Raw genomic sequence first — 11,368 nt, 5'->3', positions numbered from 1 at the left:
TCCCCACGCTGGGTGTTTGGGCTGTCCCTGGGGGAGGCTCGGGAGTGCTCCCAGCAGTGCTCAGGGACAGTGCGGCTCTGGGGACTGACTGGGCCCCCCTCCCGTAGGCGAAGCCCGTGTGCATGCCCTTCACTCTCTCCTCAGGCCTCATTCAGCCCTCAGCTTCTGAAAGGGCCTCCCGACACTGCCTCAGCGGGGACATTCCAAGGGGAGGTTTCGCCCCTTTGGAACCAGGGGGCCCCAAGTGGACACGATGGGGAGGCAGGGAGCAGGAGAAACACATCCAAGAGAGATTACTGAACACCTCAGGAGAACAAGAGAAAAACGGGCCAGAGAAATGGGGGAAATCTGTAGGAAAGAGACAGGCTGGTGGAAGGAGAAATTCTCTACTGTGGAATCTTGCTGGAACCCAGACGGAGCAAACGGCCTCCTCAGAGCGGGCGGGAGAGGCCTGGGGCAGGCTGTGGTGTCAGTGCTGACTGACAGGATGCGCCCCCTCTGGGAGCAGCCTGGCTGAGCAGGCCCGGGGGTCTCTTTAGACCGGGGGGCTGCTCCTCTTCTCTCCACCGTTTCTCTCCCGGACGTGACAGCTCTGGTCCTTCAACCTTCAACAGTCTGGAGGGATGTCACTTTGGAACGCTGACACGTGGCCCTGCAGCCACCCCGGGGCTGAAGTCACTGGTCTCATTAGCCTGCACAGAGCCCCCCGGCCAGCCCAGTGTGCGGGGAGGGGGAAGGGACCCCTGGGACCCTGCTGGCATATCAATAAGATGAGCAGTAAGGGGAACAGACAGCGCCTCTGGTCAGAGCTGGACTCTCAGAGATGCTGTTAGCAGGACCAAGGAACCAGCAGCAGGACAAGAGGGACCTGGGCATCACCAGGCCGGCCTGGTCAGGGGCATGTCCATCCTGACTGACCTCCAGCCTCAGTGTGCTGCCACCGTCACTAACGTTTCCATGGTTTGTTCTTTCTTTGTTTCTTCTTTTTTTGGGGGGGGTCACACCCAGCAATGCACAGGGGTTACTCCTGGCTCTGCACTCAGGAATTACTCTTGGTGATGCTTGGGGGACCATATGGGATGCTGGGAATCGAACCTGGGTTGGCCACGTGCAAGGCAAATGCCCTACCCACTGTGCTATTGCTCTAACCCCTTTTTCTTCTTTCTTTCTTTCTTTCTTTCTTTCTTTCTTTCTTTCTTTCTTCCTTCCTTCCGTCCGTCCGTCCGTCCTTCCTTCCTTCCTTCCTTCCTTTTTTTCTTCCTTTCTTTTCCTTTCTCCCTCCTTCCCTCCCTCCTTCCTTCCTTCCTTCCTTTTTTTCTTCCTTTCTTTTCCTTTCTCCCTCCTTCCCTCCCTCCTTCCTTCCTTCCTTCCTTCCTTCCTTCCTTCCTTCCTTCCTTCCTTTCTATTGAATCACCGTGAGATATAGTTACAGAGCTTTCATATTTGAGATTCAGCCATACAATGATCAAACACCCATCCTTCCACCAGTGAGCATTCTCCACCACCAATGGCCCAAGTATCCCCCCACCCATCCCAGAGGTCACCCTGTCTCTATGGCAGACAATTTCCCAGTACTCTCTCTCTACTCTTGGGCATTATATTTTGCTTTGAATTTCCCCAACACCACTCAAGCCTGCCTGCCAGGGGCAGATGCTAGATAATTTATTTTCCATTACTCATTTTGAATATCACGAGAGGTTGCGTGGCTGCTTTTGTGGCCGCATGCTTCTGAAATTCAAAGATTGTCCATGGTTGGTTTCCAAGACATCTCTGTAGGGCACTGATCAATTTTGGGACTCAGTTGGAAGTCTCTGGTCCAGGGCTGTTGGTGCACTGAGAAGGCGCCCGGAGGTAGGTTGTGGGTGTGACAGCCAGGCTGCTGAGTGCTCAGGGAGCCGGTGAGGGACAGCCCGGTGCCTCTGCCTCTGCCACTGCTGTGTGTCCTGGAGATTTAGTCTTGGAACCTGCATACCTGGGCCTTGCTTGTGGAGGCTCCTGGTTGCCGGGATTCCATCTGGAGCGGGCGTCCATGGTTTGTTCTTAATTCTGAAACCTGGAGTGAAAGTAGGGCTTACTGAGAGTGGCAAGGAGAAGGTTCTGGGGCAGATGGCAAAGTTGGTGATCAAGAATGAATCCATTTGATATGGGGAGTATCATGCTGAGTGGAAGGAGGCAGAAAGAGAGGAAAGGACAGAGAATGACTGCCCTTATTTGTGGGATATAAAGAAAAACCCACAAAATAGTTTGAGACTAACACCCAAGGACAGTAGAAACACGGGCCAGAAGGATTGGTCCGCGGTTGGACACCAGCCTCAAGAGCTGGGGGGGAGGGCAGCTGGGGTAGAGAAGGGACCTGATAATGATGGTTGGAAATGATCACTCTGGATGGGAGATGCATGCTGAAAGGACCAAACACGATGGCCTCTCAGTATCTGTATTGCAAACCACAATGCCCGAAAAGAGAGAGAAAGGAGAAAGTGGGTGAGCAGGGGACGTTCTCGACAGGAGGGACACAGGAGACATTGGTAGTGGGAAATGTACACTGGTGGAGGGATGGGTCTTGGAAGATTGTATGACTGTGATGAGCAGCTTTGGGACTGTGTATCTCACGGTGATTCAATAAAATGGAAAAGGCGGATCATGCACTGAGGTCGGATCCATTGGTGTCTGGTGGGTTTCTACTCTGAAGCTGTGATAGGTTTCCCTCTGGATCAATCACCGTGGGGCTGTGCTCTTGCTCGTGTCTTTTTTTCGTTTTTCCTTTTTCACTGGAGCCCATGCGTCCAGCCAAGAACACTTCCCTCCCAGATTTTCTTGTGGCTGCAGCCAACTGTGTACCATCAGCTGGCAGTGCTGAGGAAGACACCAAGGAGAGTGTTCTTATTAGATGGCAAGGTCAAGCCTTACTATCAGGGAGGGCTCTTTCCTTTCCCTTTCTACTTACCTAGAATGTGGATGTGAGCCCTGGTGGTGCAGCAGCCTTTTTGCGGCAAGGAGGACAGAGAGAAGCCACACTCCGGGAGGAGTTCTGAGGGGTTGGCTCTGGGATGAAGGCTGGGAGGCTGCCCCCACTCTGAGTTGCCTCCCTCTGATACTGCTAGAAAGACCAGTTCATTTACTTTGAAACAAAGTCGGGAGGGCTTTCTGCTCTGGAGAGCAGGAAAAGATTTTTCCAGGATACTGGTTCTGAGGGGAGCTTCTGGGCAAAGAAGCTGAGATTCTGAGCATGTGGTTGAGTCTCACGTTTCTCCAGGCTCCTTGGTGGCTGTGGCTGGGAATCTCTCACTTCCTTTACTGATCCTAAAGCTTATAGACTTGCAGGACACGGAGATGAGACAATAAATCAAGAATAACACAGGGGAAATCCCTGGAGTCCGCCCCAAAGAGCCCTGGCTGCCCCCCAGTGCATGTCCCCCAGGCCTTTGTGGGTCAGTGCAGGGAGGATGTTTCTTTCCTTTTCTGGGTCACACCTGGTGGTGCTCGGGGTCACTCCTGGCTCTGCACTCAGGAATCCCTCCCGGCAGGCTCAGGGGACCATACGGGATGATGGGGGGTCAAACCTGGATTGGCTGAGTGCAAGGCAAATGCCCGACCTCCTGTCTGACCCCTGACACTTTCGGCTTTTGCATTTTATTTGTTTATTTAATTTTATAACGGAATCACAATGAGATATAAGATTACAAAATTGTTCATGATTGGGTTTCAGTCAAACACTCTTCCAACATCCATCCCTTCACCAGTGCCCGTTCATTTGCCACCACCAATATCCCCAGTTTCCCTACCCACCCCCACACTCCCTACCTGGAAGACACTTTTCTTCTTTCTCTCTCCCCTCTCTGTCTGTCTGTCTGTCTGTCTGTCTGTCTGTCTGTCTGTCTTTGGACATTATGGCTTGCAGTACAGATACTGAAATTTTATCATGTGCATTCCCTTTGCTTTCGCATTTTGTAACTTGCTACTCATCCGGCAATGATGGCGATCTTTCCAGTGATTTCTGTTATGAAAATCCTCTAGTCTGATTAAAGCTAGATATACATGATTCATTTTAGCTATTTTTCAATTTTTATTATTAAAATTTTTTTATTTTTATGAAGTAGCTCACAATATTTGATTACATTTAATATTCAAACACCAATCCCACCACCATTACACCTTCCCACCACCATATTTCAGATGTTTCCATCCCGAACCCCAACCTCTGCCCCAAAGCAGAAGTGAAATAATATAATTTGTATTGTTTGTTGGGCTGGAGCGATAGCACAGCGGTAGGGCATTTGCCTTGCGTGCAGCCAGCCCAGCTGAGCCGGGTTCGATTCCTCCGCCCCTCTCGGAGAGCCCGGCAAGCTACCGAGAGTATCTCACCTGCACGGCAGAGCCTGGCAAGCTCCCCGTGACGTGTTCGATATGCCAGACACAGTAACAACAAAGTCTCCAATGGAGACGTTACTGGGCCTGCTCGAGCAAATTGATGAACAACAGGAGGACAGTGTTTGTTTGTTTTATTGTTTGTTATGAAAAACTGCTGAAAATGCTAAAAAAAAGTTTCCTTGGAGGAAAGAGTGGAAAGAGTGTTGTATTTTACCCAGGGGCTGTTAAGCCCTTCTATTAGAGATCGCTAACATATTGTTAAAGGTTGAGCATTGTATGCTTATATTTATTATATCTATATATCTATATCTGTAAAAATATTTCCTTCTAGAATTGGTTGCTTTCTACTTTGAACCCCATCAAAAGTGGTGCAGTACTCTTGGAATATGGGTAGTGAGTGGTATGAAGTGTCCAGGAATAGGTTCACTCGTGGGTGAAGCTTGGCTCAAGTGTGTGCGTTGAGCAGGGCGGCAGTTGAATTCTGGAGGTTTTCGGCTGCCGGGGCTGGGTCACTTGGGGCGGGGATGACTCTTATCCGCCCTCCTCTGGGGCGCCCCAAGTGAAACAGCCTGGCGCGGGGCCTGGTGGCATGGTTATGGTGAAGATTTTAGCTATTTTAATATATAAATATTACTACTTCATTAGGCGTACTCTCCTTTAGCTAGCCAATCCTCGGCTGGCATTTGATTAGTCTCATTTTTGTAGAGGGCTGTGACTTGGCCAAGAAAGTCTCTGTAAACATTTAGAGAATTTTCAGGGCAGAGAGACAGTGCAGAGATAAAGCACTTGTCTTGAGTGCAGCTGGCCTGGGTTTGAGCGTGATGTCCCCTGAGTACTCCCAGGATGATCCCTGAGTACAGCAGATCCAAGAATGAGCCCTGAGCACTGTAAGGGGTGGCCCCCAAACCAAACCAAACCAAACCAATCGAAGCCCACCTTAAAGCCAAAAACCAACCCCCTCCAACAGCCAAGGAAACTATGTTTTGGATGCTCAGGGGCCACTCCTGGTGGTGCTCGGGGGACCCTATGGAGTGCTGGAGATCGAACCTGGGTTGGCTGCGTGTAAGGCAAATGCCCTCCCCACTGAACTCTGGCTCCAGCCCCGATTTGGGGAAATTTCTGGTCAGCTCCTAAGGAACCCCCGGAAGCAGGTTTGCAGGTTTTACAAGCGTGTCCGGGTCTCTCCTGAGCCCCCAGTCACGCTCTTTCCACAGCGTCATGCTGTCGTCTGTCTGTCTGTCTCCTTCAAGCATTGCTCTTGGGGTGCTGGGAGACCCATGAGTGGGCACAGCCAAGTGTCAGTCGCTGCGGAGCCTGTGGGCTGACACGGCGTGGGGATGCTGCCATTGGTGGTGCCCAAGCTCTGTCCCCGCACAGACCCCGGGTCCCTTGGCCCAGCCCTGACAGAGCCGCCACAAGGAGGCCAGTGCCATGGGGTCCCCCAGCAGGCTGACTGCACCCCTCCTGCTGCCCATGGCTTGAGCGAGGCTTGAGTGATGAAGGACTTCAGTGTCCGCCCTCCTAGGGTCCGAGGAGCTGGCAAGCCACACTCTCTGGGGAGACTGCCAGGCTGGAGCGCTTTCCTACAAACAGGGAAAGACGCACAGACCCAGGGAGTCTGCTCCCTCTCCCTTCCTCTTGTCTTAAACTCCAGCAGCCCCGGAGGACAGAGTGTCTGAGCCACGGGCACTCACGGGCCCTCGCCTCTCTCAGCGATGCCCTTCTGAGTTCTGTCCCTCCTGGGAGACCACAGGGTTCCTCCCTGAGGCTGGCTCTCCAGGATGGGGTGAGAGTAGAGGTCCAACCCCTCGACTCCTTCTGGCTAAGAGCCCAGGGAGATCTTCTTTCTGTGATTCTTTTCAAATTAAAAACTGTGGAGGGGTAGGGGGTTGGAGCGATAGCACAGTGGGTAGGGCATTTGCCTTGCACGCGGCTGACCCGGGTTCGATTCCCAGCATCCCATATGGTCCCCTGAGCACCGCCAGGAGTAATTCCTGAATGCAGAGCCAGGAGTAACCTCTGTGCATTGCCGGATGTGACCCAAAAATAAAAAAAAAATTGTGGAGTGTCTGGAGTGATAGCACAGCGGGTAGGGCATTTATCTTGCAGAGGGTCTGACCCGAGTTCAATCCCCGGCAACTCATATGATCCTCTGAGCACCGCCAGGAGTAATTTCTGGGTTCAGAGCCAGGAGTAACCCCTAGCATTGCTGGGTGTGGCCCCCCAAACAAAACAAAAGAAAACAACAACAAACTGTGGCAAAACACACGTAGCATGGACTTGAGCACCTTGACCCCGGGAAGTGTGTGTGTCAGGGCAGGAAGGACTTTGCCTGCACCCAGAGCACATGTCACTGCGTGAGACTCAGACTGTCATTAACACCCTCTCGGCAGCCACCCAGCCTCCTTCCTGTGCCTATGAGTTTGTGTGCTCTAATGCGTGCATGGAATGGAATCACACATATATGCGCACATGTGCGTGTGTGTGCTCGTGTGCATAAATGTGCATGTGTGTGGTGTGCATGTGTGTGCGTGTGCATGTGTGTGTGTGTGTGTACGTGTGTGTGTGTGGTGCTGGGTCAAAGCATCACACCTGCGAAGGACATGCTCCACACTGAGCTTCACCCTGGCTGCCCATCTTGGCCTTCCTTGTCACTTGCAGCACAGTGCTCCAGGCTCCCCCTTGGGGCAAGAGTCCGATCCTGTTCCCTGGAGACACCTGCGATATTCCATGGTCTATATCCTCAGGGCTCGCGGATGCTGATTCTGTCACCACAAAGCAGCGGGTACAGTGGCTCCCGACTTGCCACCCTCAGCCATCGGGGAGGGGGCGGATTCGACTGTCTGGCCACATGGAGTCGCACCCTGAGCCTCGGCAACAGGGACCCATCGCCCAACACGCGGGTCTCAGTGGACGACGCTGATGGCTTGTCACAGACCCCTCGTCCCTTTCGGGCAACCTAGCTGTGTGTGAGCTGTTGGGCCATCGGCTGGGCAATGGCCATGAGACTGGGGACCGGGCAGCCTCTCGGCCCTGAATCCAACCACAACTGACTGTCCACGCCTCTCCTGCAAGTCTCCAACCTCCACCGTGTCCCGAGGGGCGCAATATTCCAACATCCGTCCCTCTGCCAGTCCATGCTCCCACCACCAATGTCCCCAGTGGCCCCCTGCCCCCACCCGCCCAGCCCGCCTCTATGGCAGACACTCTCCTTCTCTGTCTGTCTGTCTGTCTGTCTCCTCCTTCTGGCATTATGATTTGCAGTACAAGTACTGCCAGGTTATCCCGAGTCTCCCTTTACCTCCTTTTAACACTCAGCTCTTGTCCAGGGTGATAACTTCCGACTACCACTGTCCCTGTGGTCCTTTCACTGTCCTGTCCGCCCTCCCACACCCCACCCTCTGCCCTCCCCGCCCAACCACTGCCCCCAGTTGTGGCCCGGTCCTCCCGGCCCTTGTTCCTGCTGTTTGTGGCGTCTGTCTCCTGCGATGGGGCTGACACGGGTTATTCCAAGCACTCGGATCTCTACATCTCGCCCAATAAATGGGAAAATTTCCTACATCAAGGACAATAGATTTCCTGCTATCTCGGAAGATGTTTTATAACTTTCCTCGCCGCTCAGAATGACGCTCTTCTGTCCTGCTCTGGACTCGAGGTGATTATGGGCCCAGAGAGTTATTGATCATGTAAGTCGAGCTCACTCACGCTCTCGCCCGCCCTGAGCAGTTGCGATCATTTGTCTGCTCAGTGGGGACGCGCTTCCTGTCCTCAGATGCCTTCGCTTCCCTCTCTTCCCTGGCCCATCCTGCCCCCAACGTCTTTCTCCTGTCTTTGATGTTAGACCCCTGGTTCTGAGTTCCCTGATGGGGCAGGGGGTGGTAGCCCTGGGTCCCACCGCCAGTCTTCGTGGAAACACAGCTGGGTTTTGTGCTCAGACCTGATGGCCCAGCCTCGGAGGGCAAGACCAGTTCCTTCACACTCTGGTTTGTTTTTGTCTTTTGCTTTTTGGGTCACACCCGGCGATGCTCAGGGGTTACTCCTGGCTCATGCGCTCAGGAATTACTCCTGGCGGTGCTTGGGGGACCCTATGGGATGCTGGTAATCGAACCCGGGTCGGCCACGTGCAAGGCAAACGCCCGACCCGCTGTGCTATTGCTCCAACCCAGTTTCTTCGCACTCTAGAGGGCATGGGTGGGGCCTTCCCCATCCCCAGTGCACTTCCCAACTCGGCCTATCAATCACGGGGTCCCTCCACGGAGGTGCCGGCAGGAGGGGGCCATGCTGAGTGCCCTGGCTGTGAACTGGGACGAGGGCGTCTGCCTGTGCCTCAGTTTGCCCGCTGTCCTCTGCAGACTCCCAGGGCACCGTTGAGCAGGCCACGGAGGGGGACGGCCCAACCCACGGGTGTCCCGGAAGGTTTTACACCCACGAGTGAGAGTCGGGACAGGTGGCGATTTTTCCTCAGCGCCTTTATGTTTTTCTCTGTTTTCAAATTTTTCCCCAATGAGTGCGCAGTGACTTTTAGAATCTTTCAAACATGTTTTATGGAAACAAAAGACTCGGCGTGACTCAGCTGCAGCCCGTGTGCCAAGAAAGTCAGCGGCTGTGCGCCGGGCCTGTCTGTTTAGCTCGGGCTCAGGTAACCATGGGGACCTGAGTGTCAGGACGTGGGGGACGTCGGTGGCCTCCAGACCCCCCCCCCCCCCGGGAACAGGGCCAGGCGGAGCAGGGGCATGGACAGCCTGTGAAGGGCCCGGGACGGGGCAGCAGGGAGAAAATAGGGCAAAGACAGGGAGAGAAAGAGAGAGAGAAGTAAGAGAGAGAGGGAGAGGGGGAGGAGAGAGAGGTATAGTGGGAGAGGGAGAGAGGGAGAGAAGAGGGAGAGAGAGAGGGAGAGAAAACGAGAGAGAGGAAGAGAAGGAGATGGAGAGAGAGAAGAAAGGAAGAGAGAGGGAGAGAGGGATAGAGAGGGAAAGAGACAGGAGGGGAGAGGGAGAGAGGGATAGAGGGAAGAGGGAGGGAGAGAGGGAGAGAGGTATGGAGAGAGAGGAAGAGGGAGAGAGAGGGAGGGAGAGAGGGAGGGAGGAGAGAGAACGAGAGAGAGGGAGAGAAGGAGAGGGAGATTAAAGAAGAGAGGGAGAGAGAGGGAGAGATGGAGAGAGGGAGAGAGAAGGAGAGCGAAAGAGAAAGAGAGGGAGAGTGAGGGAGAGACAGAAGGAGAGCGAAAGAGAGAGAGGGAGAGAGAAGGAGAGAGGGAGAGGGATAGAGGAGAAAGGGAGAGAGAGAGGGAGAGAGGGATAGAGAGAAACGGAAAGGGAGAGAGAGAGGGAGAGAGAGAAGACAGAGGGGACAGCGGGTGGAGAGAGTGGGCCCTCCGTCCACTGCACACTCTCTCTCTGAGCTCTGCCCTCCCTCGCCCCAACCTGAGGCTGCTCTGAGTCCTTCCATCCTTCCATCCTTCCATCCTTCCATCCTTCCATCCTTCTGTCCTTCCATTCTTCTAGGTCCTGCCCACGACGCCTCTGTCCAGCACAGGTGCCTGGACAGTCACTCCCGCAGGGGACAGAGATCAGGGTGACCCTGAGCATAGGGTTGGACACTGACTTGAGTGGGCCAGGCCGGGTCCTCTGCTCCGTGTCCCATGGGCCCCCGAGTGTCCTGGGACCCCGAGCCCCGGCCTTTATCTTGGGCAGCAGACAAGGCCAGGGGTGGCATGGGGAGGGCCAGGGCAGAGGTGAGTCTTTTTAGGGACCCCCACGCCGCTCCCCTGCCTCCACATCTCTGTCTCACTCTGCTGTCTCTCTGCTGTGTCTGTCTCTGTCCCTGCCCCGCCTCTGATTCTGTTCCTGTCTCTCTGTCTCTGTGTGTCTCTGTCTCTGTCTTGTACTTTCTCAGCTGCCAGATCTGAGTTTTCTTCTTCTTTTCCTTCTCCTCCTCCTCTTCCTCATCCTCCTCTTCCTCCTCCTCCTCCTCCTCTTCTTCCTCCTCTTCTTCCTCTTTCTCCTCCTCCTCCTCCTCTCCCTCTTCCTCCTCCTCCTCTTCCTCCTCCTCCTCCTCCTCTTCTTCCTCCTCTTTCTCCTCCTCCTCCTCTTCCTCGTCCTCCTCTTCCTCCTCCTCCTCCTCCTCCTCCTCCTCTTTCTCCTCCTCCTCCTCTCCCTCTTCCTCCTCCTCCACTTCCTCCTCCTCCTCCTCCTCCTCCTCCTCTTCTTCCTCTTCCTCCTCCTCTTTATTATTTTTGGCCGCACCTGGCGTGGTCAGTGCTTTCTCCTGGCTGTGACTTAGGGATGCATCTGGGTGCTGGAGCTCGGACCCAGGTCCGCCAGGTGCCGGGTGGGTGCCTCCCGCTGTGCTGGCTCTGGGCCCTGCCTTGCCCCCTTGGCCATGCCCCGTCTCACGACCCCCAGCTCACCTGCCCCCTGAGTCTCGCCATGGCCCCAGCTGCGCCTCACCCATGGGTCAGCCCTCCCCATGGCCACCTCAGGTCCCTCTCTCGGGCTGCCTGGAGCTGGCAGCGGTGCCCGGGGGCAGCTCCCCCGCCGGCCCGCCCTTGTGTCCCATTCCCATGCCCCTTAGCTTATCTGCCGGATTGTTCTGGAATCTGCCTCTCAGTTCTAACCCTCCCGGCCTGCCCTGATTTAGTCTCTTATCGTTGCTGGGAATATTTTCAGAGTGTTCCAAACGGTTTCTCTGCCTCCGCGCTCTCTCCCTCCCGTCCAGCGCTGGCTGTGGTCACTGCAAGCATCGGGGCGCCAAGGCCCAGGCTGGTCAGTGCCAAGGTCAACGGCCTCGGACCGGGTGGCACCACCCACCTTGCTTCCTGCTGCTGTCCCTGACTCAGGGGTCCCTCCCTCCTGCCTGACCCCTTCCCCCCGCCACGGACCCCTCCCTGCATCCCATGAAGGCAGGCGAGGGCCGGAGACTCCCGGAGCCTCTGTCATAGTCAGAGCGGCCCTGGGCAGGCAGGCAGGTGGGCAGGGCGACTGGCCAACGCAGCCTTTCC

The sequence above is a fragment of the Sorex fumeus genome, unplaced genomic scaffold (assembly GCF_029834395.1).
Source record: "Sorex fumeus unplaced genomic scaffold, SorFum_2.1 ptg000143l, whole genome shotgun sequence".
In the NCBI taxonomy this organism is placed as follows: domain Eukaryota; kingdom Metazoa; phylum Chordata; class Mammalia; order Eulipotyphla; family Soricidae; genus Sorex; species Sorex fumeus.
This window is presented reverse-complemented; position numbering follows the sequence as displayed.